Source organism: Stenella coeruleoalba (assembly GCF_951394435.1).
Source record: "Stenella coeruleoalba genome assembly, contig: scaffold_76, whole genome shotgun sequence".
NCBI classification, from domain to species: domain Eukaryota; kingdom Metazoa; phylum Chordata; class Mammalia; order Artiodactyla; family Delphinidae; genus Stenella; species Stenella coeruleoalba.
In genome coordinates, this window is record NW_027646368.1 from 347354 (window position 1) to 365992 (window position 18639).

Sequence of the window (18639 nt, forward strand, 5' to 3'; positions counted from 1 at the left end):
TTGGCCAAAAAGGGCGTATGCGTTTTTTCCTGAATATATTTTTCCTGAATATATTCAGGAAAAAACGCATACGCCCTTTTTGGCCAAGTGCATCATTGTGGACGTTCTGCCTCTTTTCCTATGCTTTCAATGCAATTCCAGTCTACCTCCTGAAATCGGTTTCCTGCAATTCTGCCCCGCTTTCAAGTCCTCTTGGCAGCCTTACTTCAGTCTATTTTTGGACGATAGCTGTCATTTATAACTCTACAGGTTTGTGAATTACAGTGCCCCTGAGCTCCTTTCTTCAACTCGCTTTCTTGTGACCTGGCCGAAACACCGCAGGATGGCTTCAGGCCCTAATCTGGTTCTGGCACGGCACGCTGAGCCTTTGGTTATTTCCTCCTCCTGGTGGGAAATGAGAGTTAAATTTGCCCATCCAGACACCTCCAGCTAGCCTCTCATTGGTTCTCACTATTCCTGTTCATCTTCCGCAGAAATTGCAAACTGGGCCAAACAGGAGGTTAAAGGGACTGACTCTCCAAGTCGGGAGAGTGTTAGTAAAGCGTCTGGAATGTTGCACCCGAGTACCAGGGGAGGAAAACTGAGACATATTTGAACACGTCTCCCGTTCACATGGTTGATCATACTCTGGGTTCCACATGCATGTTTTAGCTGAAGGGAGAATTCGTTAAACCTGGAGAGTTGAGACCCGTGTAATGGGTACCATGCAATATGACTTCAAAGGGTCTTCATTGCTCACCGAACCTCTCCAATCCTATCACTGCTGTGTTTATGCCCCTGTACACATGCTTGATTCTCTTTCGGAGACATAGCAATCCATAGGTTTTAAGATACTTACTAGTCAGGTACATTCTTAGACGTTTAATATGCGGTGTTGAGTCCATTTCGTTGAGCAAGGAGTAGCTCTTGTCTATTCCATATTTGGCTTAAGGAACTTTATCTGTGCTCATTTCAATCTCTGGTTTTATGCAGCACCCCAACTCACCTTTCCCCTTAAGCAAGCATAAGTTGGTTTTCTAAATTTGAGACCCTGTTCTGTTCTGTAATTCAGTTCCTGTGTAGCCAAGTTTACATTCCGTGCATTAGTGATATCTTATGATGTTTCTTTTTCTGTGTGACTTATTTCAGTTAGAATCATCTTACCTGAATCCACTCATTGTGCTGCTAAGGGCCTGAGGACATAGATTTCATTGCTGAGTGATATTGCTTTGTAAGTAAATACCACAACTTCTTTATCCATTTTTCAGTTTCTGCGATGTTGAACTTGTACTGTAAACGAGGTTCTTGTAAACAGAGGCGTCCCAAACTTTGGGATGGCTGTGTCTTTTTGATTTTAATTTCCCTAAGCTATAGGACCATAAGTGGCAGTGCCCTAGGCTCTGTTGCTTTGTTTTTTAGATGTTTCAGGAAACACCATACACTTCTCCCGAGTGTCTGTTGGCAATTTACATCCCGCCCATCAGCATAACAAGGCTCCCAGTTCTCCATGGCCTGTTCTGCCTTTCTGGATTTTACACTTTTTTCAGATGGCCCTTTTGACCGGGGGGGGAGTGAGACTTCATTGTAGTGCAGATTTCCTTTGCAAGCTTGCTTGGTTGGCCAAAAAGGGCGTATGCGTTTTTGCCTGAATATATTCAGGAAAAAACGCATACGCCCTTTTTGGCCAAGTGCATCATTGTGGACGTTCTGCCTCTTTTCCTATGCTTTCAATGCAATTCCAGTCTACCTCCTGAAATCGGTTTCCTGCAATTCTGCCCCGCTTTCAAGTCCTCTTGGCAGCCTTACTTCAGTCTATTTTTGGACGATAGCTGTCATTTATAACTCTGCAGGTTTGTGAATTACAGTGCCCCTGAGCTCCTTTCTTCAACTCGCTTTCTTTTGAGCTGGCCGCCACACCGTAGGATGACTTCAGGCCCTAATCTGGTTCTGGCACGGCATGCTGAGCCTTTGGTTAATTCCTCTTCCTGGTGGGAAATGAGAGTTAAATTTGCCCGTCCAGACACCTCCAGCTAGCCTCTCCTTGGTTCTCGCTATTCCTGTTCATCTTCTGCAGAAATTGCAAACTGGGCCAAACAGGAGGTTAAAGGGGCTGACTCTCCAAGTGGGGAGAGTGTTAGTAAAGCGTCTGGAATGTTGAACCCGAGTACCAGGGGAGGAAAACTGAGACATATTTGAACACGTCTCCCGATCACATGGTTGATCATACTCTGGGTTCCACATGCATGTTTTAGCTGAAGGAAGAACCTAAAACCTGGGTAGTTGAAACCCGTGGAATGGGTACCATGCAATATGACTTCAAAGGGTCTTCATTTGCTCACCGAACCTCTCCAATCCTATCACTGCTGCGTTTATGCCCCTGTACACATGCTTGATTCTCTTTCGGAGACATAGCAATCCATAGGTTTTAAGATACTTACTAGTCAGGTACATTCTTAGGCGTTTAATATGTGGTGTTGAGTCCATTTCGTTGAGCAAGGAGTAGCTCTTGTCTATTCCATATTTGGCTTAAGGAACTTTATCTGTGCTCATTTCAATCTCTGGTTTTATGCAGCACCCCAACTCACCTTTACCCTTATGCAAGCATAAGTGGGTTTTCTAAATTTGAGACCCTGTTCTGTTCTGTAATTCAGTTCCTGTGTAGCCAAGTTTCCATTCCGTGTATTACTGATATCTTATGATGTTTCTTTTTCTGTGTGACTTATTTCAGTTAGAATCATCATACCTGAATCCACTCATTGTGCTGCTAAGGGCCTGATGACACAGATTTCATTGCTGAGTGATATTGCTTTTTAAGTAAATACCACAACTTCTTTATCCATTTTTCACTTTCTGTGATGTTGAACTTGTACTGTAAACAAGGTTCTTGTAAACAGAGCCGTTCCAAACTTTGTGGTGGCTGTGTCTTTTTGATTTTAATTTCCCTAAGCTATAGGACCATAAGTGGAAGTGCCCTAGGTTCTGTTGCTTTGTTTTTTAGATGTTTCAGGAAACTCCATACACTTCTCCCGAGTGGTTGTTGGCAATTTACATCCCGCCCATCAGCATAACAAGTCTCCCAGTTCTCCATGGCCTGTCCTGCCTTTCTGGATTTTACACTTTTTTCAGATAGCCCTTTGGACCGGGGGGAAGTGAGACTTCATTGTAGTGCACATTTCCTTTGCAAGCTTGCTTGGTTGGCCAAAAAGGGCGTATGCGTTTTTTCCTGAATATATTCAGGAAAAAACGCATACGCCCTTTTTGGCCAAGTGCGTCATTGTGGACGTTCTGCCTCTTTTCCTATGCTTTCAATGCAATTCCAGTCTACCTCCTGAAATCGGTTTCCTGCAATTCTGCCCCGCTTTCAAGTCCTCTTGGCAGCCTTACTTCAGTCTATTTTTGGACGATAGCTGTCATTTATAACTCTGCAGGTTTGTGAATTACAGTGCCCCTGAGCTCTTTTCTTCAACTCACTTTCTTGTGAGCTGGCCGCAACACCGCAGGATGGCTTCAGGCCCTAATCTGGTTCGGGCACGGCACACTGAGCCTTTGGTTAATTCCTCTTCCTGGTGGGAAATGAGAGTTAAATTTGCCCGTCCAGACACCTCCAGCTAGTCTCTCATTGGTTCTCGCTATTCCTGTTCATCTTCCGCAGAAATTGCAAACTGGGCCAAACAGGAGGTTAAAGGGACTGACTCTCTAGGTCGGGAGAGTGTTAGTAAAGCGTCTGGCATGTTGCACCCGAGTACCAGGGTACGAAAACTGAGACATATTTGAACACGTCTCCCGATCACATGGTTGATCATACTCTGGGTTCCACATGCATGTTTTAGCTGAAGGAATAATACGTTAAACCTGGAGAGTTGAGACCCGTGTAATGGGTACCATGCAATATGACTTCAAAGGGTCTTAATTGCTCACCGAACCTCTCCAATCCTATCACTGCTGCGTTTATGCTCCTGTACACACGCTTGATTCTCGTTTGGAGACATAGCAATCCATAGGTTTTAAGATACTTACTAGTCAGGTACATTCTTAGGCGTTTAATATGGGGTGTTGAGTCCATTTCGTTGAGCAAGGAGTAGCTCTTGTCTATTCCATATTTGGCTTAAGGAACTTTATCTGTGCTCATTTCAATCTCTGGTTTTATGCAGCACCCCAACTCACCTTTCCCCTTAAGCAAGCATAAGTTGGTTTTGTAAATTTGAGACCCTGTTCTGTTCTGTAATTCAGTTCCTGTGTAGCCAAGTTTACATTCCGTGTATTACTGATATCTTATGATGTTTCTTTTTCTGTGTGACTTATTTCAGTTAGAATCATCTTACCTGAATCCACTCATTGTGCTGCTAAGGGCCTGATGACATAGATTTCATTGCAGAGTGATATTGCTTTGTAAGTAAATACCACAACTTCTTTATCCATTTTTCACTTTCTGCGATGTTGAACTTGTACTGTAAACGAGGTTCTTGTAAACAGAGGCGTCCCAAACTTTGGGGTGGCTGTGTCTTTTTGATTTTAATTTCCCTAAGCTATAGGACCATAAGTGGAAGTGCCCTAGGCTCTGTTGCTTTGTTTTTTAGATGTTTCAGGAAACTCCATACACTTCTCCCGAGTGGTTGTTGGCAATTTACATCCCGCCCATCAGCATAACAAGGCTCCCAGTTCTCCATGGCCTGTCCTGCCTTTCTGGATTTTACACTTTTTTCAGATGGCCCTTTTGACCGGGGGGAAGTGAGACTTCATTGTAGTGCAGATTTCCTTTGCAAGCTTGCTTGGTTGGCCAAAAAGTGCGTATGCGTTTTTTCCTGAATATATTCAGGAAAAAACGCATACGCCCTTTTTGGCCAAGTGCATCATTGTGGACGTTCTGCCTCTTTTCCTATGCTTTCAATGCAATTCCAGTCTACCTCCTGAAATCGGTTTCCTGCAATTCTGCCCCGCTTTCAAGTCCTCTTGGCAGCCTTACTTCAGTCTATTTTTGGACGATAGCTGTCATTTATAACTCTGCAGGTTTGTGAATTACAGTGCCCCTGAGCTCCTTTCTTCAACTCGCTTTCTTTTGAGCTGGCCGCAACACCGCAGGATGACTTCAGGCCCTAATCTGGTTCCGGCACGGCACGCTGAGCCTTTGGTTAATTCCTCTTCCTGGTGGGAAATGAGAGTTAAATTTGCCCATCCAGACACCTCCAGCTAGCCTCTCATTGGTTCTCGCTATTCCTGTTCATCTTCCGCAGAAATTGCAAACTGGGCCAAACAGGAGGTTAAAGGGACTGACTCTCCAAGTCGGGAGAGTGTTAGTAAAGCGTCTGGAATGTTGCACCCGAGTACCAGGGTACGAAAACTGAGACATATTTGAACACGTCTCCCGATCACATGGTTGATCATACTCTAGGTTCCACATGCATGTTTTAGCTGAAGGAAGAATACCTTAAACCTGGGTAGTTGAAACCCGTGGAATGGGTACCATGCAATATGACTTCAAAGGGTCTTCATTTGCTCACCGAACCTCTCCAATCCTATCACTGCTGCGTTTATGCCCCTGTACACATGCTTGATTCTCTTTCGGAGACATAGCAATCCATAGGTTTTAAGATACTTACTAGTCAGGTACATTCTTAGGCGTTTAATATGCGGTGTTGAGTCCATTTCGTTGAGCAAGGAGTAGCTCTTGTCTATTCCATATTTGGCTTAAGGAACTTTATCTGTGCTCATTTCAATCTCTGGTTTTATGCAGCACCCTAACTCACCTTTCCCCTTATGCAAGCATAAGTTGGTTTTCTAAATTTGAGACCCTGTTCTGTTCTGTAATTCAGTTCCTGTGTAGCCAAGTTTCCATTCCGTGTATTACTGATATCTTATGATGTTTCTTTTTCTGTGTGACTTATTTCAGTTAGAATCATCATACCTGAATCCACTCATTGTGCTGCTAAGGGCCTGATGACACAGATTTCATTGCTGAGTGATATTGCTTTGTAAGTAAATACCACAACTTCTTTATCCATTTTTCACTTTCTGCGATGTTGAACTTGTACTGTAAACGAGGTTCTTGTAAACAGAGCCGTTCCAAACTTTGGGGTGGCTGTGTCTTTTTGATTTTAATTTCCCTAAGCTATAGGACCATAAGTGGAAGTGCCCTAGGTTCTGTTGCTTTGTTTTTTAGATGTTTCAGGAAACACCATACACTTCTCCCGAGTGGTTGTTGGCAATTTAAATCCCGCCCATCAGCATAACAAGGCTCCCAGTTCTCCATGGCCTGTCCTGCCTTTCTGGATTTTACACTTTTTTCAGATAGCCCTTTGGACCGGGGGGAAGTGAGACTTCATTGTAGTGCAGATTTCCTTTGCAAGCTTGCTTGTTTGGCCAAAAAGGGCGTATGCGTTTTTTCCTGAATATATTCAGGAAAAAACGCATACGCCCTTTTTGGCCAAGTGCATCATTGTGGACGTTCTGCCTCTTTTCCTATGCTTTCAATGCAATTCCAGTCTACCTCCTAAAATCGGTTTCCTGCAATTCTGCCCCGCTTTCAAGTCCTCTTGGCAGCCTTACTTCAGTCTATTTTTGGACGATAGCTGTCATTTATAACTCTGCAGGTTTGTGAATTACAGTGCCCCTGAGCTCCTTTCTTCAACTCGCTCTCTTGTGACCTGGCCGCAACACCGCAGGATGGCTTCAGGCCCTAATCCGGTTCCGGCCCGGCATGCTGAGCCTTTGGTTAATTCCTCTTCCTGGTGGGAAATGAGAGTTAAATTTGCCCGTTCAGACACCTCCAGGTAGTCTCTCATTGGTTCTCGCTATTCCTGTTCATCTTCCGCAGAAATTGCAAACTGGGCCAAACAGGAGTTTAAAGGCGCTGACTCTCCAAGTCGGGAGAGTGTTAGTAAAGCGTCTGGAATGTTGCACCCGAGTACCAGGGGAGGAAAACTGAGACATATTTGAACACGTCTCCCGTTCACATGGTTGATCATACTCTGGGTTCCACATGCATGTTTTAGCTGAGGGAAGAATACCTTCAACCTTGGTAGTTGAAACCCGTGTAATGGGTACCATGCAATATGACTTCAAAGGGTCTTCATTTGCTCACCGAACCTCTCCAATCCTATCACTGCTGCGTTTATGCCCCTGTACACATGCTTGATTCTCTTTCGGAGACATAGCAATCCATAGGTTTTAAGATACTTACTAGTCAGGTACATTCTTAGGCGTTTAATATGCGGTGTTGAGTCCATTTCGTTCAGCAAGGAGTAGCTCTTGTCTATTCCATATTTGGCTTAAGGAACTTTATCTGTGCTCATTTCAATCTCTGGTTTTATGCAGCACCCCAACTCACCTTTACACTTAAGAAAGCATAAGTTGGTTTTCTAAATTTGAGACCCTGTTCTGTTCTGTAATTCAGTTCCTGTGTAGCCAAGTTTACATTCCGTGTATTAGTGATATCTTATGATGTTTCTTTTTCTGTGTGACTTATTTCAGTTAGAATCATCATACCTGAATCCACTCATTGTGATGCTAACGGCCTGATGACATAGATTTCATTGCTGAGTGATATTGCTTTGTAAGTAAATACCACAACTTCTTTATCCATTTTTCACTTTCTGCGATGTTGAACTTGTACTGTAAACGAGGTTCTTGTAAACAGAGCCGTTCCAAACTTTGGGGTGGCTGTGTCTTTTTGATTTTAAATTCCCTAAGCTATAGGAACATAAGTGGAAGTGCCCTAGGCTCTGTTGATTTGTTTTTTAGATGTTTCAGGAAACACCATACACTTCTCCCGAGTGTCTGTTGGCAATTTACATCCCGCCCATCAGCATAACAAGGCTCCCAGTTCTCCATGGCCTGTCCTGCCTTTCTGGATTTTACACTTTTTTCAGATGGCCCTTTTGACCGGGGGGAAGTGAGACTTCATTGTAGTGCAGATTTCCTTTGCAAGCTTGCTTGGTTGGCCAAAAAGTGCGTATGCGTTTTTTCCTGAATATATTCAGGAAAAAACACATACGCCCTTTTTGGCCAAGCGCATCATTGTGGACCTTCTGCCTCTTTTCCTATGCTTTCAATGCAATTCCAGTCTACCTCCTGAAATCGGTTTCCTGCAATTCTGCCCCGCTTTCAAGTCCTCTTGGCAGCCTTTCGTCAGTATATTTTTGGACGATAGCTGTCATTTATAACTCTGCAGGTTTGTGAATTACAGTGCCCCTGAGCTCCTTTCTTCAACTCGCTTTCTTGTGACCTGGCCGCAACACCGCAGGATGGCTTCAGGCCCTAATCTGGTTCCGGCACGGCACGCTGAGCCTTTGGTTATTTCCTCTTCCTGGTGGGAAATGAGAGTTAAATTTGCCCGTCCAGACACCTCCAGCTAGTCTCTCATTGGTTCTCGCTATTCCTGTTCACCTTCCGCAGAAATTGCAAACTGGGCCAAATAGGAGGTTAAAGGCGCTGACTCTCCATGTCGGGAGAGTGTTAGTAAAGCGTCTGGAATGTTGCACCCGAGTACCAAGGGAGGAAAACTGAGACATATTTGAACACGTCTCCCGTTCACATGGTTGATCATACTCTGGGTTCCACATGCAGGTTTTAGCTGAAGGAAGAATACCTTAAACCTGGAGATTTAAGACCCGTGTAATGGGTACCATGCAATATGACTTCAAAGGGTCTTCATTTGCTCACCGAACCTCTCCAATCCTATCACTGCTGCGTTTATGCCCCGGTACACATGCTTGATTCTCTTTCGGAGACATAGCAATCCATAGGTTTTAAGATACTTACTAGTCAGTTACATTCTTAGGCGTTTAATATGCGGTGTTGAGTCCATTTCGTTGAGCAAGGAGTAGCTCTTGTCTATTCCATATTTGGCTTAAGGAACATTATCTCTGCTCATTTCAATCTCTGGTTTTATGCAGCAACCCAACTCACCTTTACCCTTAAGCAAGCATAAGTTGGTTTTCTAAATTTGAGAACCTGTTCTGTTTTGGAATTCAGTTCCTGTGTAGCCAAGTTTACATTCCGTGTATTAGTGATATCTTATGATGTTTCTTTTTCTGTGTGACTTATTTCAGTTAGAATCATCGTGCCTGAATCCACTCATTATGCTGCTATGGGCCTGATGACATAGATTTCATTGGTGAGTGATACTGCATTGTACGTAAGTACCACAAGTTCTTTATCCATTTTTCACTTTCTGTGATATTGAACTTGTACGGTAAACGAGGTTCTTGTAAACAGAGGCGTCCCAAACTTTGGGGTGGCTGTGTCTTTTTGATTTTATTTTCCCTAAGCTATAGGACCATAAGTGGCAGTGCCCTAGGCTCTGTTGCTTTGTTTTTTAGATGTTTCAGGAAACACCATACACTTCTCCCGAGTGTCTGTTGGCAATTTACATCCCGCCCATCAGCATAACAAGGCTCCCAGTTCTCCATGGCCTCTCCTGCCTTTCTGGATTTTACACTTTTTTCAGATGGCCCTTTTGACCGGGGAGAAGTGAGACTTCATTGTAGTGCAGATTTCCTTTGCAAGCTTGCTTGATTGGCCAAAAAGGGCGTATGCGTTTCTTCCTGAATATATTCAGGAAAAAACGCATACGCCCTTTTTGGCCAAGTGCATCATTGTGGACGTTCTGCCTCTTTTCCTATGCTTTCAATGCAATTCCAGTCTACCTCCTGAAATCGGTTTCCTGCAATTCTGCCCCGCTTTCAAGTCCTCTTGGCAGCCTTACTTCAGTTTATTTTTGGACGATAGCTGTCATTTATAACTCTGCAGGTTTGTGAATTACAGTGCCCCTGAGCTCCTTTCTTCAACTCGCTTTCTTGTGAGCTGGCTGCAACACCGCAGGATGGCTTCAGGCCCTAATCTGGTTCCGGCACGGCACGCTGAGCCTTTGGTTATTTCCTCTTCCTGGTGGGAAATGAGAGTTAAATTTGCCCGTCCAGACACCTCCAGCTAGTCTCTCATTGCTTCTCGCTATTCCTGTTCACCTTCCGCAGAAATTGCAAACTGGGCCAAATAGGAGGTTAAAGGCGCTGATTCTCCATGTCGGGAGAGTGTTAGTAAAGCGTCTGGAATGTTGCAGCCGAGTACCAGGGGAGGAAAACTGAGACATATTTGAACACGTCTCCCATTCACATGGTTGATCATACTCTGGGTTCCACATGCATGTTTTAGCTGAAGGAAGAATACCTTAAACCTGGAGAGTTAAGACCCGTGTAATGGTTACCATGCAATATGACTTCAAAGGGTCTTCATTTGCTCACCGAACCTCTCCAATCCTATCACTGCTGCGTTTATGCCCCGGTACACATGCTTGATTCTCTTTCGGAGACATAGCAATCCATAGGTTTTAAGATACTTACTAGTCAGGTACATTCTTAGGCGTTTAATATGCGGTGTTGAGTCCATTTCGTTGAGCAAGGAGTAGCTCTTGTCTATTCCATATTTGGCTTAAGGAACTTTATCTCTGCTCATTTCAATCTCTGGTTTTATGCAGGAACCCAACTCACCTTTCCCCTTAAGCAAGCGTAAGTTGGTTTTCTAAATTTGAGAACCTGTTCTGTTTTGGAATTCAGTTCCTGTGTAGCCAAGTTTACATTCCGTGTATTAGTGATATCTTATGATGTTTCTTTTTCTGTGTGACTTATTTCAGTTAGAATCATCGTACCTGAATCCACTCATTATGCGGCTACGGGCCTGATGACATAGATTTCATTGCTGAGTGATACTGCATTGTACGTAAGTACCACAAGTTCTTTATCCATTTTTCACTTTCTGTGATATTGAACTTGTACGGGAAACGAGGTTCTTGTAAACAGAGGCGTCCCAAACTTTGGGGTGGCTGTGTCTTTTTGATTTTAATTTCCCTAAGCTATAGGACCATAAGTGGAAGTGCCCTAGGCTCTGTTGCTGTGTTTTTTAGATGTTTCAGGAAACACCATACACTTCTCCCGAGTGTCTGTTGGCAATTTACATCCCGCCCATCAGCATAACAAGGCTCCCAGTTCTCCATGGCCTGTCCTGCCTTTCTGGATTTTACACTTTTTTCAGATGGCCCTTTTGACCGGGGGGAAGTGAGACTTCATTGTAGTGCAGATTTCCTTTGCAAGTTTGCTTGCTTGGCCAAAAAGGGCGTATGCGTTTTTTCCTGAATATATTCAGGAAAAAACGCATACGCCCTTTTTGGCCAAGTGCATCATTGTGGACATTCTGCCTCTTTTCCTATGCTTTCAATGCAATTCCAGTCTACCTCCTGAAATTGGTTTCCTGCAATTCTGCCCCGCTTTCAAGTCCTCTTGGCAGCCTTACTTCAGTCTATTTTTGGACGATAGCTGTCATTTATAACTCTGCAGGTTTGTGAATTACAGTGCCCCTGAGCTCCTTTCTTCAACTCGCTTTCTTGTGACCTGGCCGCAACACCGCAGGATGGCTTCAGGCCCTAATGTGGTTCCGGCACGGCACGCTGAGCCTTTGGTTAATTCCTCTTCCTGGTGGGAAATGAGAGTTAAATTTGCCCGTTCAGACATCTCCAGGTAGTCTCTCATTGGTTCTCGCTATTCCTGTTCATCTTCCGCAGAAATTGCAAACTGGGCCAAGCAGGAGGTTAAAGGGACTGACTCTCCAAGTCGGGAGAGTGTTAGTAAAGCGTCTGGCATGTTGCACCCGAGTACCAGGGTACAAAACCTGAGACATATTTGAACACGTCTCCCGATCACATGGTTGATCATACTCTAGGTTCCACATGCATGTTTTAGCTGAAGGAAGAATACCTTAAACCTGGGTAGTTGAAACCCGTGGAATGGGTACCATGCAATATGACTTCAAAGGGTCTTCATTTGCTCACCAAACCTCTCCAATCCTATCACTGCTGCGTTTATGCCCCTGTACAGATGCTTGATTCTCTTTCGGAGACATAGCAATCCATAGGTTTTAAGATACTTACTAGTCAGGTACATTCTTAGGCGTTTAATATGCGGTGTTGAGTCCATTTCGTTGAGCAAGGAGTAGCTCTTGTCTATTCCATATTTGGCTTAAGGAACTTTATCTGTGCTCATTTCAATCTCTGGTTTTATGCAGCACCCCAACTCACCTTTCCCCTTAAGCAAGCATAAGTTGGTTTTCTAAATTTGAGACCCTGTTCTGTTCTGTAATTCAGTTCCTGTGTAGCCAAGTTTCCATTCCGTGTATTAGTGATATCTTATGATGTTTCTTTTTCTGTGTGACTTATTTCAGTTAGAATCATCATACCTGAATCCACTCATTGTGCTGCTAAGGGCCTGATGACATAGATTTCATTGCTGAGTGATATTGCTTTGTAAGTGAATACCACAACTTCTTTATCCATTTTTCACTTTCTGCGATGTTGAACTTGTACTGTAAACGAGGTTCTTGTAAACAGAGGCGTCCCAAACTTTGGGGTGGCTGTGTCTTTTTGATATTAAATTCCCTAAGCTATAGGACCATAAGTGGAAGTGCCCTAGGCTCTGTTGCTTTGTTTTTTAGATGTTTCAGGAAACACCATACACTTCTCCCAAGTGTCTGTTGGCAATTTACATCCCGCCCATCAGCATAACAAGGCTCCCAGTTCTCAATGGCCTGTTGCCTTTCTGAATTTTACACTTTTTTCAGATGGCCCTTTTGACCAGGGGGAAGTGAGACTTCATTGTAGTGCAGATTTCCTTTGCAAGCTTGCTTGGTTGGCCAAAAAGGGCGTATGCGTTTTTTCCTGAATATATTCAGGAAAAAACGCATACGCCCTTTTTGGCCAAGTGCATCATTGTGGACGTTCTGCCTCTTTTCCTATGCTTTCAATGCAATTCCAGTCTACCTCCTGAAATCGGTTTCCTGCAATTCTGCCCCGCTTTCAAGTCCTCTTGGCAGCCTTACTTCAGTCTATTTTTGGACGATAGCTGTCATTTATAACTCTGCAGGTTTGTGAATTACAGTGCCCCTGAGCTCCTTTCTTCAACTCGCTTTCTTGTGACCAGGCCGCAACACCGAAGGATGTCTTCAGGCCCTAATCTGGTTCTGGCATGGCATGCTGAGCCTTTGGTTAATTCCTCTTCCTGGTGGGAAATGAGAGTTAAATTTGCCCGTCCAGACACCTCCAGCTAGTCTCTCATTGGTTCTCGCTATTCCTGTTCATCTTCCGCAGAAATTGCAAACTGGGCCAAACAGGAGGTTAAAGGGACTGACTCTCCAAGTGGGGAGAGTGTTAGTAAAGCGTCTGGAATGTTGCACCCGAGTACCAGGGGAGGAAAACTGAGACATATTTGAACACGTCTCCCGATCACATGGTTGATCATACTCTAGGTTCCACATGCATGTTTTAGCTGAAGGAAGAATACCTTAAACCTGGGTAGTTGAAACCTGTGGAATGGGTACCATGCAATATGACTTCAAAGGGTCTTCATTTGCTCACCGAACCTCTCCAATCCTATCACTGCTGCGTTTATACCCCTGTACACATGCTTGATTCTCTTTCGGAGACATAGCAATCCATAGGTTTTAAGATACTTACTAGTCAGGTACATTCTTAGGCGTTTAATATTGGGTGTTGAGTCCATTTCGTTGAGCAAGGAGTAGCTCTTGTCTATTCCATATTTGGCTTAAGGAACTTTATCTGTGCTCATTTCAATCTCTGGTTTTATGCAGCACCCCAACTCACCTTTACCCTTAAGCAAGAATAAGTTGGTTTTCTAAATTTGAGACCCTGTTCTGTTCTGTAATTCAGTTCCTGTGTAGCCAAGTTTACATTCCGTGTATTACTGATATCTTATGATGTTTCTTTTTCTGTGTGACTTATTTCAGTTAGAATCATCATACCTGAATCCACTCATTGTGCTGCTAAGGGCCTGATGACGCAGATTTCATTGCTGAGTGATATTGCTTTGTAAGTAAATACCACAACTTCTTTATCCATTTTTCACTTTCTGCGATGTTGAACTTGTACTGTAAACGAGGTTCTTGTAAACAGAGCCGTTCCAAACTTTGGGGTGGCTGTGTCTTTTTGATTTTAATTTCCCTAAGCTATAGGACCATAAGTGGAAGTGCCCTAGGTTCTGTTGCTTTGTTTTTTAGATGTTTCAGGAAACACCATACACTTCTCCCGAGTGGTTGTTGGCAATTTACATCCCGCCCATCAGCATAACAAGGCTCCCAGTTCTCCATGGCCTGTCCTGCCTTTCTGGATTTTACACTTTTTTCAGATGGCCCTTTTGACCGGGGGGAAGTGAGACTTCATTGTAGTGCAGATTTCCTTTGCAAGCTTGCTTGGTTGGCCAAAAAGGGCGTATGCGTTTTTTCCTGAATATATTCAGGAAAAAACGCATACGCCCTTTTTGGCCAAGTGCATCATTGTGGACGTTCTGCCTCTTTTCCTATGCTTTCAATGCAATTCCAGTCTACCTCCTGAAATCGGTTTCCTGCAATTCTGCCCCGCTTTCAAGTCCTCTTGGCAGCCTTACTTCAGTCTATTTTTGGACGATAGCTGTCATTTATAACTCTGCAGGTTTGTGAATTACAGTGCCCCTCAGCTCCTTTCTGCAACTTGCTTTCTTGTGACCTGGCCGCAACACCGCAGGATGGCTTCAGGCCCTAATCTGGTTCCGGCACGGCACGCTGAGCCTTTGGTTATTTCCTCTTCCTGGTGGGAAATGAGAGTTAAATTTGCCCGTCCAGACACCTCCAGCTAGTCTCTCATTGGTTCTCGCTATTCCTGTTCATCTTCCGCAGAAATTGCAAACTGGGCCAAACAGGAGGTTAAAGGCGCGGACTCTCCAAGTGGGGAGAGTGTTAGTAAAGCGTCTGGAATGTTGCACCCGAGTACCAGGGGAGGAAAACTGAGACATATTTGAACACGTCTCCCGTTCACATGGTTGATCATACTTGGGTTCCACATGCATGTTTTAGCTGAAGGAAGAATACCTTAAACCTGGAGAGTTAAGACCCGTGTAATGAGTACCATGCAATATGACTTCAAAGGGTCTTCATTTGCTCACCGAACCTCTCCAATCCTATCACTGCTGCGTTTATGCCCCTGTACACATGCTTCATTCTCTTTCGGAGACATAGCAATCCATAGGTTTTAAGATACTTACTAGTCAGGTACATTCTTAGGCGTTTAATATGCGGTGTTGAGTCCATTTCGTTGAGCAAGGAGTAGCTCTTGTCTATTCCATATTTGACTTAAGGAACTTTATCTGTGCTCATTTCAATCTCTGGTTTTATGCAGCACCCCAACTCACGTTTACCCTTAAGCAAGCATAAGTTGGTTTTCTAAATTTGAGACCCTGTTCTGTTCTGTAATTCAGTTCCTGTGTAGCCAAGTTTACATTCCATGTATTACTGATATCTTATGATGTTTCTTTTTCTGTGTGACTTATTTCAGTTAGAATCATCATACCTGAATCCACTCATCGTGCTGCTAAGGGCCTGATGACACAGATTTCATTGCTGAATGATATTGCTTTGTAAGTAAATACCACAACTTCTGTCTCCATTTTTCACTTTGTGCGATGTTGAACTTGTACTGTAAACGAGGTTCTTGTAAACAGAGCCGTTCCAAACTTTGGGGTGGCTGTGTCTTTTTGATTTTAATTTCCCTAAGCTATAGGACCATAAGTGGAAGTGCCCTAGGCTCTGTTGCTTTGTTTTTTAGATGTTTTAGGAAACACCATACACTTCTCCCGAGTGTCTGTTGGCAATTTACATCCCGCCCATCAGCATAACAAGGCTCCCAGTTCTCCATGGCCTGTCCTGCCTTTCTGGATTTTACACTTTTTTCAGATGGCCCTTTTGACCGGGGGGAAGTGAGACTTCATTGTAGTGCAGATTTCCTTTGCAAGCTTGCTTGGTTGGCCAAAAAGGGCGTATGCGTTTTTTCCTGAATATATTCAGGAAAAAACACATACGCCCTTTTTGGCCAAGTGCATCATTGTGGACGTTCTGCCTCTTTTCCTATGCTTTCAATGCAATTCCAGTCTACCTCCTGAAATCGGTTTCCTGCAATTCTGCCCCGCTTTCAAGTCCTCTTGGCAGCCTTACTTCAGTCTATTTTTGGACGATAGCTGTCATTTATAACTCTGCAGGTTTGTGAATTACAGTGCCCCTGAGCTCCTTTCTTCAACTCGCTTTCTTGTGACCTGGCCGCAACACCGCAGGATGGCTTCAGGCCCTAATCTGTTTCCGGCCCGGCATGCTGAGCCTTTGGTTAATTCCTCTTCCTGGTGGGAAATGAGAGTTAAATTTGCCCGTCCAGACACCTCCAGCTAGCCTCTCATTGGTTCTCGCTATTCCTGTTCATCTTCCGCAGAAATTGCAAACTGGGCCAAACAGGAGGTTAAAGGCGCTGACTCTCCAAGTGGGGAGAGTGTTAGTAAAGCGTCTGGAATGTTGCACCCGAGTACCAGGGGAGTAAAACTGAGACATATTTGAACATGTCTCCCGATCACATGGTTGATCATACTCTGGGTTCCACATGCATGTTTTAGCTGAAGGAAGAATACCTAAAACCTGGGTAGTTGAAACCCGTGGAATGGGTACCATGCAATATGACTTCAAAGGGTCTTCATTTGCTCACCGAACCTCTCCAATCCTATCACTGCTGCGTTTATGCCCCTGTACACATGCTTGATTCTCTTTCGGAGACATAGCAATCCATAGGTTTTAAGATACTTACAAGTCAGGTACATTCTTAGGCGTTTAATATTGGGTGTTGTGTCCATTTCGTTGAGCAAGGAGTAGCTCTTATCTATTCCATATCTGGCTTAAGGAACTTTATCTGTGCTCATTTCAATCTCTGGTTTCATGCAGCAACCCAACTCACCTTTCCCCTTAAGCAAGCATAAGTTGGTTTTCTAAATTTGAGAACCTGTTCTGTTTTGGAATTCAGTTCCTGTGTAGCCAAGTTTCCATTCCGTGTATTACTGATATCTTACGATGTTTCTTTTTCTGTGTGACTTACTTCAGTTAGAATCATCATACCTGAATCCACTCATTGTGCTGCTAAGGGCCTGATGACACAGATTTCATTGCTGAGTGATATTGCTTTGTAAGTAAATACCACAACTTCTTTATCCATTTTTCACTTTCTGCGATGTTGAACTTGTACTGTAAACGAGGTTCTTGTAAACAGAGCCGTTCCAAACTTTGGGGTGGCTGTGTCTTTTTGATTTTAATTTCCCTAAGCTATAGGACCATAAGTGGAAGTGCCCTAGGTTCTGTTGCTTTGTTTTTTAGATGTTTCAGGAAACACCATACACTTCTCCCGAGTGGTTGTTGGCAATTTACATCCCGCCCATCAGCATAACAAGGCTCCCAGTTCTCCATGGCCTGTCCTGCCTTTCTGGATTTTACACTTTTTTCAGATGGCCCTTTTGACCGGGGGGAAGTGAGACTTCATTGTAGTGCAGATTTCCTTTGCAAGCTTGCTTGGTTGGCCAAAAAGGGCGTATGCGTTTTTTCCTGAATATATTCAGGAAAAAACGCATACGCCCTTTTTGGCCAAGTGCATCATTGTGGACGTTCTGCCTCTTTTCCTATGCTTTCAATGCAATTCCAGTCTACCTCCTGAAATCGGTTTCCTGCAATTCTGCCCCGCTTTCAAGTCCTCTTGGCAGCCTTACTTCAGTCTATTTTTGGACGATAGCTGTCATTTATAACTCTGCAGGTTTGTGAATTACAGTGCCCCTGAGCTCCTTTCTGCAACTTGCTTTCTTGTGACCTGGCCGCAACACCGCAGGATGGCTTCAGGCCCTAATCTGGTTCCGGCACGGCACGCTGAGCCTTTGGTTATTTCCTCTTCCTGGTGTGAAATGAGAGTTAAATTTGCCCGTCCAGACACCTCCAGCTAGTCTCTCATTGGTTCTCGCTATTCCTGTTCATCTTCCGCAGAAATTGCAAACTGGGCCAAACAGGAGGTTAAAGGCGCTGACTCTCCAAGTGGGGAGAGTGTTAGTAAAGCGTCTGGAATGTTGCACCCGAGTACCAGGGGAGGAAAACTGAGACATATTTGAACACGTCTCCCGTTCACATGGTTGATCATACTTGGGTTCCACATGCATGTTTTAGCTGAAGGAAGAATACCTTAAACCTGGAGAGTTAAGACCCGTGTAATGGGTACCATGCAATATGACTTCAAAGGGTCTTCATTTGCTCACCGAACCTCTCCAATCCTATCACTGCTGCGTTTATGCCCCTGTACACATGCTTGATTCTCTTTCGGAGACATAGCAATCCATAGGTTTTAAGATACTTACTAGTCAGGTACATTCTTAGGCGTTTAATATTGGGTGTTGAGTCCATTTCGTTGAGCAAGGAGTAGCTCTTGTCTATTCCATATTTGACTTAAGGAACTTTATCTGTGCTCATTTCAATCTCTGGTTTTATGCAGCACCCCAACTCACCTTTACCCTTAAGCAAGAATAAGTTGGTTTTCTAAATTTGAGACCCTGTTCTGTTCTGTAATTCAGTTCCTGTGTAGCCAAGTTTACATTCCATGTATTACTGATATCTTATGATGTTTCTTTTTCTGTGTGACTTATTTCAGTCAGAATCATCATACCTGAATCCACTCATCGTGCTGCTAAGGGCCTGATGACACAGATTTCATTGCTGAATGATATTGCTTTGTAAGTAAATACCACAACTTCTGTCTCCATTTTTCACTTTCTGCGATGTTGAACT

At 43.8% G+C, this 18639-nt stretch overlaps 1 long non-coding RNA gene across 8 annotated transcripts in view; it reads left to right on the top strand.

Annotated features, from left to right (window-relative positions):
- LOC307181149 overlaps positions 1-18639 on the top strand; it is a 589424-nt gene that overhangs the window by 306151 nt on the left and 264634 nt on the right. For all 8 annotated transcript variants that reach the window (XR_013826021.1, XR_013826022.1, XR_013826023.1 and 5 more), the window contains exon 2: positions 2708-2793. This is a non-coding gene — a long non-coding RNA (uncharacterized lncRNA). The remainder of the gene's footprint in view (positions 1-2707; positions 2794-18639) is intronic.